Here is a 13,789-nt window from a genome sequence, read left to right as displayed (position 1 = left end):
GTGTCCTCAGATGTATAGGTTAGAGGGATTAGTGGGTAAATACATAGGAATATGGGGGTAGGGCCTGGGTGGGTCTGTGCAGACTCGATGGGCCGAATGGCCTCTTTCTGTACTGTAGAGATTCTAAGTCAATTAGCAAATAATCGAGCAATAATATGAGTAACTTCAATCTTCACGTTGATTGGGTTAATCAGGAAAGGATAGCTATAACAACAAATTCATAGAGTGCATTAGAGCAACTTTCCTAGAGCAATATGTCATGGATTCAACTAGGGAACAAGACATTTTGGATCTGATAATGGGTAATGAGATAGGTTTGATAAGTGACCTCCGAGTAAAAGATCCCCTTGGAAGTAGTGATCATAACATGACAGAATTTAATATGAATTTGAGAGTGAGAAACCCGGGTTGGAAACCACTAATGAGAATTACAGTGAAATGAGGATAGACTTTCAAAAGCTTTTGGGAGAAACCTGGCCCCTAACAGTGGTTTACCAGGCTTCTCGCTGAACACAAATACAAGTGGGTATTTATACATCATAATTCTTAGCACCAGTCACAACGCAAACACTGATATCAGTTCGGACTCGCAACATTTCTGCTTCCAGCCAGAATGCAGCCCCCGGCTTCAGCCAGGACTCACATCCTGTCTGGCAGCTTCAATCACGATGCAGGTATCGGCACCGTCACAATTCACAGCCTCTCCGCCGGCTTCAGCAGCTTCTCCATTGAAGTTACTCGGGCGGTCGCAGCTGTCCCAGCAGGACTCCTCCTGAGAAAAAGGCAGTATCACAATCTCCCAGCTGCAGCTGTTTAACCAAGTTCAGTTAGCAGAAACAGGTAATGTCTGCAAAATAACATTCACATTTGACTATCTGTCTCTATGGAAATGAAAGTTACAGAATGAAAAACATGAACAAGTAAGGCAAACATGAATAAATAATTTATATCGATGCCAGGAGCAGTATAAGCTTGAGAAGGTCAGCCAGGAGAAAGGGTTATGTTTGTGATATATGCTGGGTACAAAATGCATTAAATTCATTAATCCTTAGCTTTTGAAATAAAAGCTGCTGTATTTTGACTCACTAACAGTCTTGGAGGTGTCTTTTACCTACAACAATCGACAATGGTTTCATGCTCTTAATTCCAGATTTTTTTAATTCAAATTCCACCAGCTATTGTGGCGGGATTTGAACCCAGGTCCCCAGAACATTATCTGGGTTTCTGGATTAATAGTCGAGCGACAATACCACTAAGCGATTGCCTCCCCATTTCATTGAATGTTCATTTGTCAGGTATTTTTGTTAGTTAACCACTAAACGTTACTGAAAAACATTTCACACCTTCCCATGCACTTTTAACAAATTACAGGTGAGGTATTCCTCTGTGGGGTCACGTCTCAAAAGAGAGACAATCTCTGCACTGTAACATTATCTTAATGAATTGGATGAGAACTTATGGGGCATGGTTAGTAAGTTTGCAGCTGACACCAAGTGGCATAGTGGACAGCAAAGAAGGTTATTTAGGATTGCAACAGGATCTTGATCAATTGGGCCAGTGGGCTGATGAATGGTAGAGAGCTTAATTTAGATAAATGTGAGGTGATGCATTTCAACAGATCGAATTGAAGAGGACCTACTCAGTTAATGGTAGGGCACTGGGGACAGTTATAGAACAAAGACATGGAGGGGTACAGGTTCATATTTCCTTGAAAGTGGAGTAAAAGGTGGACAGAGTGGTGAAGAATGCTTGGTTTCATTGGTCAGAACATTAACGGCAGGAGTTGGAATGTCTTGTTGAAGTTGTACAAGACATTGGTAAGGCCATACTTGGAATGTTGTGGACAGTTCTGATCATATATTATAGAAAGGATATTATTAAACTGGAAAGCGTGCAGAAAAGATTTACTAGGATGCTGCCAGGACTTGATGGTTTGCGTTATAGAGAGGTTGGATAGACTGGGACTTTTTTTCCTGGAGCATAGGAAGCTCAGAGGTGATCTTCTAGGGGCCTATAAAATAATGAGGGACATAGATAACATCTTTTCCCAAAGGTAGGGATTCTAAAGCTAGCAGGCATAGGTTTGAGGTGAGAGGGGAGAGATAAAAAAGTGTTCAGAGGGGCAATTTTTTCAGAGTGTCTGGAACAAGCTGCCAGAGGCAGTAGTAGAGATGGGTACAATTTTGTCTTTTAAAAAGTGTTTAGACAGTTGCATGGGTAAGGTGCGTATAGAGGGATATGGGCCAAATGTGGGCAATTGGGACTACCTAGTGGTAAAAACATATGGCATGGACAAGTTGGGCCCAAAGGCCTGTCTCCATGCTATAAACCTCTTTGACTCATTTTTCCTATGACAAATGTTAAGTTAACAGTCCTTTATTTTCCCACTTTCTGCCTTCCTCCTACCTTGCTAATTTCCAATCGAAGTGTCGTAAGTAAAATAATACCTCTGAGATTGTTAGTGAGTCAAAATACAGTGGCTTTTATTTCAAAACCCTGGCTTTTATTCCAGAGCTTTGAGAGAACTGGTTCCTAACAATGGATTGCCAGACTTCTCATGGAACACAAATACAAGCGGATAATTATACATCATGAGTCTTACTAACAAGTATGACATAAACTTCCAATTCCAGGCAGGGTCTCTGATCTTGCTTCTCCAATACCATGCCTGCGACTGTTTCGGCATCTCTATCCTTGAAGTTACTTGCGTGATCGCGGCTTCCCAACAGCAGCTGTTTAACAATGTTCAATTAACATAAACAGGTAAAGCTTGCTGTGTCTGCAAGGTAACATTCAGACCTGACCATCTATCTTTATATTCACATCTGACCATCTATACTCACATCTGACCACTTGTCTTTATGAGAGTTAAAGAGTGAAAGACATGAACAAGTAATTTACATTAACACCAGAAGCAATATAAGCCTGGGAAGATCAGCCATGATGAAGGATTATGTTTGTGACATATTCTAGATACAAAATCCATTAACCCTTTCCCTTCTTCAAGGTACAAAATGCACCTTCTCCCTACTTCACTCCTCCCTTTTGGTCCAGGGGCCAGGCCCAAACATGGCCCCATGACCAAACCAAAGCCAAATGTTACCAGCATATGGGCCCACCCCCAGTTAAAAAAGACAAAGGACAACTTGGGTTTTTTTTGTGCCCACACAATCAATAAGCACCCACTCAACAAACAATAAGTTATCTTACAGGAAAATACCAAAGTTCAGTCCAATACAAGACCTTGACTTAATCTTGCATGACCGTCAAGCGCCCAAGCAAACACTGGCCTTTTTCCGTGCATCAGTCTCGGTTGTCCTCTGCCTTTGGTCTGGCCTGGCACTCAGGCTTTGGTTTTTCTTCCGTCTTTCTCGGGTGTGGTGGCTCTCCAACTGCTGGTCATTGCTGGTGATGGTCAGCATCGCTGTAACTCATTCCTGGTTGAGTTTCACGCCCTTTTTGGTCATTGTCACTCAATCGATTAGGACTTGATCCCCCTTATCGATAAGGGTCCAGTAAGATGCTGCCACACCGATCTCTGGGTATGTCTCCAACGGCCATGTCAGTATGCGTCGGAGGCACATAGGTCACATATCTCCCTTCAATCCTGAACGCAAAGCACGATGGATCACAAACTCAGGACCAGTGTCTGTCAGGAATTCCCCAGTTGCTCAACAGTCAAGCAAGGCCCAGACATTGACATACACAGTAATAATACATCCCCACAACATATTGATATTCCAGAAGCTACAGACAACAATACACTACAAATACAAATATTCACATATTCTAAACAGCATTTTAGGTTCAGACTTATGCACAGGAGAATAATAAATCATTGATACAAATGCAAAGGGAAATAACATTCAAATTTGGATCTTGGAGGGTCATGCACCCAAAAAGTGCTGAAGAGGTAGGTTTAACTCTCCAAAGTATTTGTTATTTAAAAATAATCTGAATTTGCATAATAAACACTCTTTTGTCACAGTTACCATTTTAGATTTAAACTTCCACAGTCAGACCTCAAAGTCTATCACCTTCTGGCATACACATACTATGTTCTTTAACACAATGTAACCAAAGCACAAGCTAAAAGTAATTCAAATGTTTTCCTACCAGTTTAACAAATTATAGAGGAATCTCCTTCATCATTCTGTCCACTTTACCATTTATGAAAAACATAACTTGCACAAATGGCTTATTTGTTCCCCCTTAAGCATTTCAACTCCTGTAACTTCAAATAAGTAAGTACTAAAAAAATCCTGTCATCTGTTGTAAAGTCATTGACACTCTCCAGAGCCCTCAGCTTTTCAGAAAAATTAACTCCTAACTTGGATGTTTTCTACATGGACTTCAGTAAAGTCTTTGACAAGCTCCCTCATGGCAGACTGGTGCAGAAGGTGAAGTTGCATGGGATCAGAGGCGAGCTGGCAAGGTGGATACAAAACTGATTCGGTCAAAGAAGACAGAGGGTATCAGAGGAAGGTACATTTCTGAATGGAGGGCTGTGACAAGTGGTGTTCCTCAGGGATCAGTGCTGGGATCTTTGCTGTTTGTAATATATATAAATGATTTGGAGGAAAATATAACTGGATCGATTACTAAGTTTTCGGATGATACAAAGGTTGGTGGATTTGTGGATAGCGATGAAGACCATATACAATAAATGGCAGAAGAGTATTGATAGGCAAAGAGATCTGGGTGCTCAGGTAAACAGGTCACTGAAAGTGGCAATGCAGGTGGAGAAGGTAGTCAAGAAAGCACGTGACATGCTTGCCTTCTTTGGCCTGAGTTTAAAAATTGGCAAGTCATGTTGCAGATTTACAGAACCTTAGTTAGACTGCACTTGGCATATAGTGTTCAATTCTGGTTGCCACAGTACCAGAAGGATGTGGAGGCTTTGAAGAGGGTAGAGAAAAGATTTACTAGGATGTTGCCTGATATGGAGTGCATTAGCTATGAAGAGAGGTTGGAGAAACTTGGTTTATTCTCACTGGAATGACGGAGGTTGAAAGGAGACCTGATAGAAGTCTAAAAGGTTATGAGAGGCATGGACAGAGTGGATAGTCAGAAGCTTTTTCCCAGGGTGGAAGTGTCAATTACTAGGGGGCATAGGGTTAAGATGCAAGGTTTAAAGGAGATGTATGAGGCAGATTTTTTACACCGAGAGCAGTGGGTGCCTGGAAGCAGTGGAAGCAGATACAACAGTGACTTTTAAGGGGCATCTTGACAAGTACATGAATAGGATGGAAATAGATAGATATGGTCCCTGGAAAGGTAGGGGGTTTTAGTTAAGTCGGGCAGAATGGTCGGTACAGGCGTGGAGGGCCAAAGGGCCTGTTCCTGTGCTGTAATTTTCTTTGTTCTTTGTTTGGGAATAGCAAACTTAATCTGTTGCAGTCCATAAGTAATTCTGCAGGCACCATATCCATAGTGGCACGTGGGGATAGGCCAATAATCAAATAACCAAAGGGAGAGATTGGTGTCCATTTTTTGCTGCTGGCTGTTTTTAAAACCTGCTTTTAAAATCTGGACTGCTCTTTCCACAAGGTTGTTCAACGCTGTCCTGTCATGTCGAATCCCATTCGTCTCATGAACCAGGTGAAATCCTGGCTGGTGAAAGCCGGTCCATTGTCAGAGACGAGCACCTCTGGGACCCCATGCATCGCAAATGAGGAACGGAGTTTCTCTACTGTTATCATTGTGTTGGCAGAATCCACCCTATGGACATCCAACTACTTTAAATGGGCATTCACTATGACCAAGAACATTAAGCCCATGAGTGGGGCTGCATAATCCATGTACAGCTGAGTCCACAGTCTGCCTGGCTATCCCCATGGGTGTAGGGGACTTGCTGGTGACAACTTTTGTCCTTGCTGGCATTCCTGGCACCGACCCATGAGTGCCACCATGTCTGTGTGTATTCTGAGCCACCCAACATAGCTCCTGGCCAGCATCTTCATTTTGGACACGTCTGGGTGGCCGTGATGTAGTTCAGCCAGTATGGCATGGTGACCCTGACTCGGAACTACCACTAGTGCCCCCAATAGCAGTATTCCGCCTTCCACTGTGATTGGAACCTCTATACTGTGACAGTATACTGCCTTCTACTCCAATAAGGATGGAATCGAGGTTGGACTGGACTTACTGGTTCAGTACTACGTGTTTCACTTTTGCGAGGACAGAGTCCTTTTGCGTCCAAAGACGTATGTTATGTGCATCCAGAAAGTTCATAGTTCTTACTGTCTCTTCTATTTTGGGTATATTTGGTGGGGTGTCTGCTAGGTGTACCCTACTTGGGGCATTTTCCATTTGACTTCCTGGCTGGTGCTCCAACCGATAGTTGCAGGTGGCCAATAATAATGCCCAGCACTGGATCTGAGCTGATGCTATTGGTGGTACCATTCTGTCCTCTCTTAACAGTCCCAGTAGTGGCTTGTGATTGGTGACAATCACAAATTTACACCTATAAAGGTTTTGGTGAAATTCTTTCACTCCAAACATTACCTTCTTTTTCAATCTGGGCATACTTTCTTTCCGTGATAGCCAAGATCTTGGAGGCGTGTGCCATTCTTCTATCTATGTGCTAAAACTGCCCCGATGCTGTACGGAGACACGTCGCAGATGAGCACTAACTTTTTTCTGGGGTTGTGATGTACTAAGACATTCACTCTTAACAGCTATTGTTTTATTTTAAAAGTAAGGCCTTGACGGGCAGACTATTCCCAAGCTTGATCCTTTTTTAGCAGTTGATGTAGGGGAAGCCAAGATAGAAGACTGGTTTGGTATGAATTTCCTGTACTACGTCACCAGTCCTAAAAATGACTGTAACTCCTGGATTGAGATGGGGACCAGAATGTACACTGGGGTAAATTTTGCAATATGTTCTCCATTGTCCTCTGGAAGATAGAGGAAGCTGACGATACCTTATTCATAAAGGCCCCCTAGAGCATTGAGCTGCTCACCCAGCCTCATCCAGCTGCAACTGCAAATAAGCATGACTCATATCTAATTTTGAGAATAAGAGACCCCATATAAACCTTGATACAGGGAATCGGGTACTTGTCCTGTTGTGAATAGCGGTTTATTGTTTGCTTGAAGTCCACACAAAGATGGACTGAACCATATGGCTTCATAATAGGCACCACCAGTGTTGCCCATTCCGCAAACTGGGCAGGTTTTATAATACCTTCTCATTCCAATCTTCTAATTTCTGTCTCCACTTCTTCCCTTAAAGTAAATGGAACCAAGTGGGTCTTGTAAAATCACGAGACTGCGTCTGGATCACCATTTTATTGTTTGTAGCCTTTCTCAGAAAACCTTTGGGTATTTGAGCAGAACTTCACTCAAACGGCCATTCTCCAACTGGAAAATGTTTACCCAATCCACTTGGATTTCTCTCAGCCAGTTTCGTCCCATTAATCTTGTGGCCCAATGGGCTACCTAAAATGGTAATTCACAGAGCACATTGGGATAATTGGACAAGCACAGAAACAGCCAGGCTGCACCTACAAAAGAAATTGGACAGAGATAAACAGGCTGCTGCTGCAGGAGCAGGATACAGGCCGTCTCCAGGATACTTACAGATCAAACTGGTTTACTAGACATAGGGGTGCCTTAACCCCTTATTTGGGAGGGAGATATGTGACCTACGAGCCTCCAGCACCTACAGGCATGGCTGCACTTGATTGGACCCTATCGATCAGAGTAATCTAGTCCTGGTCAATTGATTGGTAATGGCCAAAATGGGTGCAAAACCAAGGAGGAATAAAAGGTGCCGCACAACAGAAGACTCTCTCCCTCTCTCTCTCCCAACAACCAGCACGAGGAGAGCCACCATACCCAAGAAGGAAGGAAGGCCAGAGCCAGAGTATCAGAACAGGCCGAAGGACCAGACTACGCAGAGGACAATGGAGACCAACACGTGGATAAAGGCCAATATCTGCCTGGGTACTTGCCAGTCACGCAACTGTTACGTCAAGGTCTAATATTGGACTTGAACATTAGTATTCTGTAAGATAACTTATTATTGGTTAGGTGGGTGATTAATAATTGTATGTGAATAAACATCATTGTACAAAAAGTCTACTGGCAATTCTTTGTCCACCGTATAAGGGTTGAAACAGACTGTGCAACAGGTGTAGCAACAATCTTGCCTCCGAATGCTCCACTACCATTGATGGTAGCCTAACCAGTTGCTTTTCATAAGAAACAGGACAAAAGATTGTACACACAACTCTCACTGGTTCCCCTGTATAAGTCCTCAGTCCTGCTGAAGTTTTGACTAAGGATAGGGTTGGAGTCCGGTGCAAACTTTGCTGAACACTGCTTCCCTGGTCATGGATATGGCCGGCCGCGCCTGTGTCGATCTCCATTAATACTGGTCGTCCATTTAGTCTTATTTTAATAGGTTCTGGTTTGGTTATTGTTATGCAGTTTAATTGATCCTTGTCAGATGTAGGTGGAGCTTCTTGAGCATGCATTTTCCTGGTCATCTGCCTATGTGTCATTCTAGGTTTTGAGACTGTCTTTTGCTGCTCTGACTCCGAATACTAGCATCAATTATGTCTTACCGGGTGGGATTCTGAAGGGACTGTTGATTGTTTGGTCCAAATTTGGCCTTGTTTGGTGGTCCCAACAAAGAACAAAGAAAAGTACAGCACAAAAACAGGCCTTTTGGCCCTCCAAGCCTGTGCCGATCATGATGCTCTAACTAAATTTGGAAAGAAGGTAAATTCACATGGGACACAGAGTAATTTGATAAAGTGGATTCAAAATTGGCTCAGTTGCAGCAGACAGAGTGTGATGGCGGAAGGCTGCTTTAATGACTGAAAACCAGTGTCCAGTGGCGTACCACAAGTATCTGAGTCGGGCCCTCTATTATTCGTCATTTATATAAATGATGACTATGTGCAAGTTCTGAGTGTAGGATTAGTAAGTTTGCGGATGATACAAAGATTGGCCGGGTGGGTGGTTAACACTGAGACTGAGTGCCTTGGGCTACAGGAAGATAAAGACGGAATGGTCAAATGGGCAAATAAGTGGCAGATGGAATTTAATCTTGAAAAATGTGAGGTGATACACTTTAGAAGGAGTAATTTGACAAGAAAGTATTCAATGGATGGTAAGACGTTAGGAAGTTCTGTAGAACTTGTCCATAGATCTCTAAGCAGAAGGGCATGACAGCAGGGTTGTGAAAAAGGCATATAGGACACTTGCCTTTATCAATCAAGGCACAGATTACTAAAGCAGGGAAGCCATGTTGGAGTTGTATAGAACTTTTGTGAGGCCAGAGCTAGAGTACTGTGTACAGTTCTGGTCACCACATTATTGGAAGGATATGATTGCACTGGAAGGGGTGGAGAGGAGATTCACCAGGATGCTGCCTGGGATGGAACATCTAAGTTACGAAGAGAGGCTGGATAGAAACCCTACAGTGCAGAAGGAGGCCTTTTGGCCCATTGAATCTGCACCAGCAACAATTCCACCCAGGTCTATCCCTGTAATCCCACATATTTACCCAACTAATGCCTCTAATTTATGGATTTCAGGGCACTAATGGGGAAATCTTGCATGGCCAATGGACCTAACCCTAACATCTTCGGCTTGGTTATTTTTGTTAGATCAGAGAAGACTGAAGGCAACCTGATTGAGGTGTACAAGATTATGAGAGACACGGACAGAGTGGATAAAGAGCAACTGTTCCCCTTTGCTGCAGGGTCAGTCACGACAAGATATCACGTTCTTCTGCCTGTTCATCCTCCTGCCCCTCACGTTCAAGGTGAGGGGCAGGAGGATGCGATAAAAAAAGGGCTGAAGTTGCCATGGATAGTATTTCTGAGTGAAGCTTTGTTCAGCGAGATTACGGTGCAGAGTTACTTCTTTCCAAAGAATGAGGTCACCTTGGGCCTCTAATATTATGTGAGACTGAGCTATCATGTCTTTCCTCCTCTCATGGTACAACATGAATAAATACTGGGGAGAAGCTAGAATGAAGAAATTGGGCACAGAGACAGACAGTAAACTAAATTCCAATTCCAAAACGATGCAACAGCAGATCCTTGGTATGTTTGCTTCTTAACTTGGTAAAATTCACTGCCAAATGTGTTGAATGTGAAGCGTGTTTAAATTGAAAAAATGTATTCTTCCAAAAATATTTTAAAACAAATAAACCTGAAATGAAATGATTGGAATCTGTGTTTTGACAACATGTGGTCATGGTTGCAATAACCCTGCTCCAATCCTCATCAAGGTGTATTATTGACCCATAATTCACATTTTAATTTGATGTTTTAAGTTTCCTTTCCTCTTTGCTTTCTGTTTCAGGCGGTTTCCCCTTCTTATGGGAGCTGCCCCTTTTAGTTAATCTGGTTTAGTTTAATTGTTTTTAGCCAAAAGATTGAAAGGGGGAGGGGGTAGCAGGAAAGATTAGAATGAGACACTCGGGGGGAGGGATTAGAGTGAGAGATGAGATACTCAAGGAGGAGGGATTAGAACCATAGAACATTACAGCACAGAAACAGGCCTTTTGGCCCTTCTTGGCTGTGCTGAACCATTTTTCTGCCTAGTCCCACCGACTTGCACCTGGACCATATCCCTCCACACACCTCCCATCCATGCAGAGGGACCTCGGGGTCCTTGTGCATGAGTTGCAAAAACCCAGCCTGCAGGTGCAGCAGGTGGTCAGGAAGGCGAATGGGATGCTGGCCTTCATCGCGAGGGGGATTGAATATAAAAGTAGGGAGGTCTTGCTGCGGCTGTATAGGGCATTGGTGAGGCCGCAGCTGGAGTACTGTGTGCAGATTTGGGCGCCGTACTTACGCAAGGATATTTTGGCCTTGGAGGGAGTGCAGAGGAGGTTTACTAGGCTGATGCCAGAGTTGAGGGGGTTGAGCTATGAGGAGAGGCTGAATAAATTAGGCTTGTACTCGTTAGAGTTTAGAAGAATGAGGGGAGATCTCATTGAGACGTATAAGATGATGGATGGGATGGATAGGATAGAGGTGGAGAGACTCTTCCCACTCAGAAAGGATAGCAGGACTAGGGGGCACAGCCTCAAGATGAAGGGGGGGCGGTTTAGAACAGAGTTGAGGAGGAACTTCTTCACTCAAAGGGTGGTGAATCTCTGGAATTCTCTGCCTGTTGAAGTGGTGGAGGCTACCTCGCTAAATATTTTTAAGAGGCGGGTTGATGGGTTTTTGATAAGAGAGGGGATTAAGGGTTATGGGGAGAGGGCGGGAATGTGGAACTGAGCCACGACAGATCAGCCATGATCTTATTGAATGGCGGGGCAGGCTCGAAGGGCTAGTTGGCCTACTCCTGCTCCTATTTCTTATGTTCTTATGTTCTCTCCAAGTTTTTTTTAAATGTTAAAAGTGAGCCCGCATTTACCACTTCATCTGGCAGCTCATTCCATCCTCCCACCATTCTGTATGTGAAGAACCCTCCCCTAATATTCCCTTTAAACTTTTCTCCTTTCACCCTTAACCCATGTCCTCTAGTTTTTTTCTCCCCTGGCCTCAGTGGAAAAAGCCTGCTTGCATTCACTCTATCTATACCCATCATAATTTTATACACCTCTATCAAATCTCCCCTCATTCTTCTATGTTCCAGGGAATAAAGTTCTAACCTATTCAACCTTTCTCTGTAATCAGTTTCTCAACTCCCGGCAACATCCTTGTAAACCTTCTCTGTACTCTTTCAACCTTATTAATATCCTTCCTGTAATTAGGTGACCAAAACTGCACACAATACTCTAAATTCAGCCTCACTAATGTCTTATACAACCTCGCCATAACATTCCAACTCTTATACTCAATACTTTGATTTATAAAGATCAATGTACCAAAAGCACTCTTTACGACCCTATCTAACTGTGATGCCACTTTTAGGGAATTATGTATCTGTATTCCCAGATCTCTCTGTTCTACTGCACTCTTCAGTGTCCTACCATTTACTTGTATGTTCTACCTTGGTTTGTCCTTCCAAAGTGCAATACCTCACACTTGTCTGAATAAAACTCCATCTGCCATTTTTTCAGCCCAATTTTCTAGTGGTCCAAATCCCTCTGCAAGCTTTGAAAACCTTCCTCACTGTCCAGTATATCTCCAATCTTTGCATCATCAGCAAATTTACCACAATATACCACATTATCATCCAGAGCATTGATATAGACGACAAACAATAATGGGGCCAGCACTGACTCCTGTGGCACACCACTAGTCACAGGGCTCCACTCAGAGAAGAAATCCTCCACTACCATTCACTGGCTTCTTCCATTGAGCCAATGTCTAATCCAGTTTACTACCTCTACATGTATACCTAGCGACTGTAGCTTCCTAACTAACCTCCCATGCAGGACCTTGTCAAAGGCCTTACTGAAGTCCATGTAGACAACATCCACTGCCTTCCCTTCATCCACTTTCCTGGTAACCTCCTCAAAAAACTTTAATAGATTTGTTAAACATGACCTACCAAGCACAAAGCCATGTTGACTCTCCCTAATAAGTCCCCATCCATTCAAGTATTTGTAGATCCTATCTCTTAATACTCCTTCCAATAATTTACCTACTACTGATGTCAAACTTACTGGCCTATAATTTTCCGGATTACTTTTACAGCCTTTTTTAAAACAATGCAACAACATGAGCTATCCTCCAATCATCCAGCACTTCACCCGTGGATACTGACATTTTAAATATATCTGCCAGGGGCCCTGCAATCTCAACACTAGTCTCCTTCAAGGTCCGAGGAAATACCCTGTCCGATCCTGGGGATTTATCTACTCTGATTTGCCTCAAGACAGCCAGCACCTCCTCCTCTTTAATCTGTATAGGTTCCATGACCTCCCTACTTGTTTGCCAAATTTTTGTAGACTCCATGCCAATTTCCTTAGTAAATATGGATGCAAAAAAACCATTTAATATCTCCCCTATTTCTTTTGGTTCTGCGGCACGGTAGCACGGTGGTTAGCACTGCTGTTTCACAGCTCCAGGGACCTGGGTTCAATTCCTGGCTCGGGTCACTGACTGTCTGGAGTCTGCACATTCTCCTTGTGTCTGTGTGGGTTTCCTCCGGGTGCTCCAGTTTCCTCCTACAGTCCAAAGATGTGCAGGTTAGGTTGATTGGCCATGCTAAAAATTGTCCTTAGTGTCCTGAGATGTGTAGGTTAGAGGGATTAGTGGGTATAATATATAGAGATATGGGGGTAGGGCCTGGGTGGTATTGTGGTCAGTGCAGATTCGATGGGCCAAATGGCCTCTTTCTGTACTGTAAAGTTTCTATGATTTCTATACAAAGCCGACCACTCTGATCTTCAAGAGAACCAATTTTATCCCTTACTAGCCTTTTGCTCTTAATATACTTGTAGAAGCTCTTAGGATTGCCCTTCACCTTGACTGCCAAGGCAACCTCATATCTTCTTTTAGCCCTCCTGATTTCCTTAAGTAGTTTCTTGCACTGTTTATACTCCTCAAGCATCTTATTTGTTCCCTATTGCCTATACATGTCATACATCTCTCTCTTTATCAGAGTTGCAATATCCCTCGAAAACCAAGGTTTTTTATTCTTATTCACAATTAGTGTGACACTCGGGGGAGGGATTAGAGTGAGACACTCGGGGGAGGGATTAAAGTGAGACACTCGGGGGAGGGATTAGAGTGAGACACGGGGAAGGATTAGAATGAGATACTCGGGGGAGGGATAGAGTGAGACACTCGGGGGAGGGATTAAAGTGAGACACTCGGGGGAGGGATTAGAGTGAGACACTCGGGGGAGGGATTAGAGTGAG

This window comes from Carcharhinus amblyrhynchos, chromosome 13 (genome assembly GCF_965287045.1).
Source record: "Carcharhinus amblyrhynchos chromosome 13, sCarAmb.v2.hapA, whole genome shotgun sequence".
Classification (NCBI taxonomy): domain Eukaryota; kingdom Metazoa; phylum Chordata; class Chondrichthyes; order Carcharhiniformes; family Carcharhinidae; genus Carcharhinus; species Carcharhinus amblyrhynchos.
The sequence above is the reverse complement of the archived record's forward strand: the minus strand, read 5'-3'. Positions refer to the sequence as shown.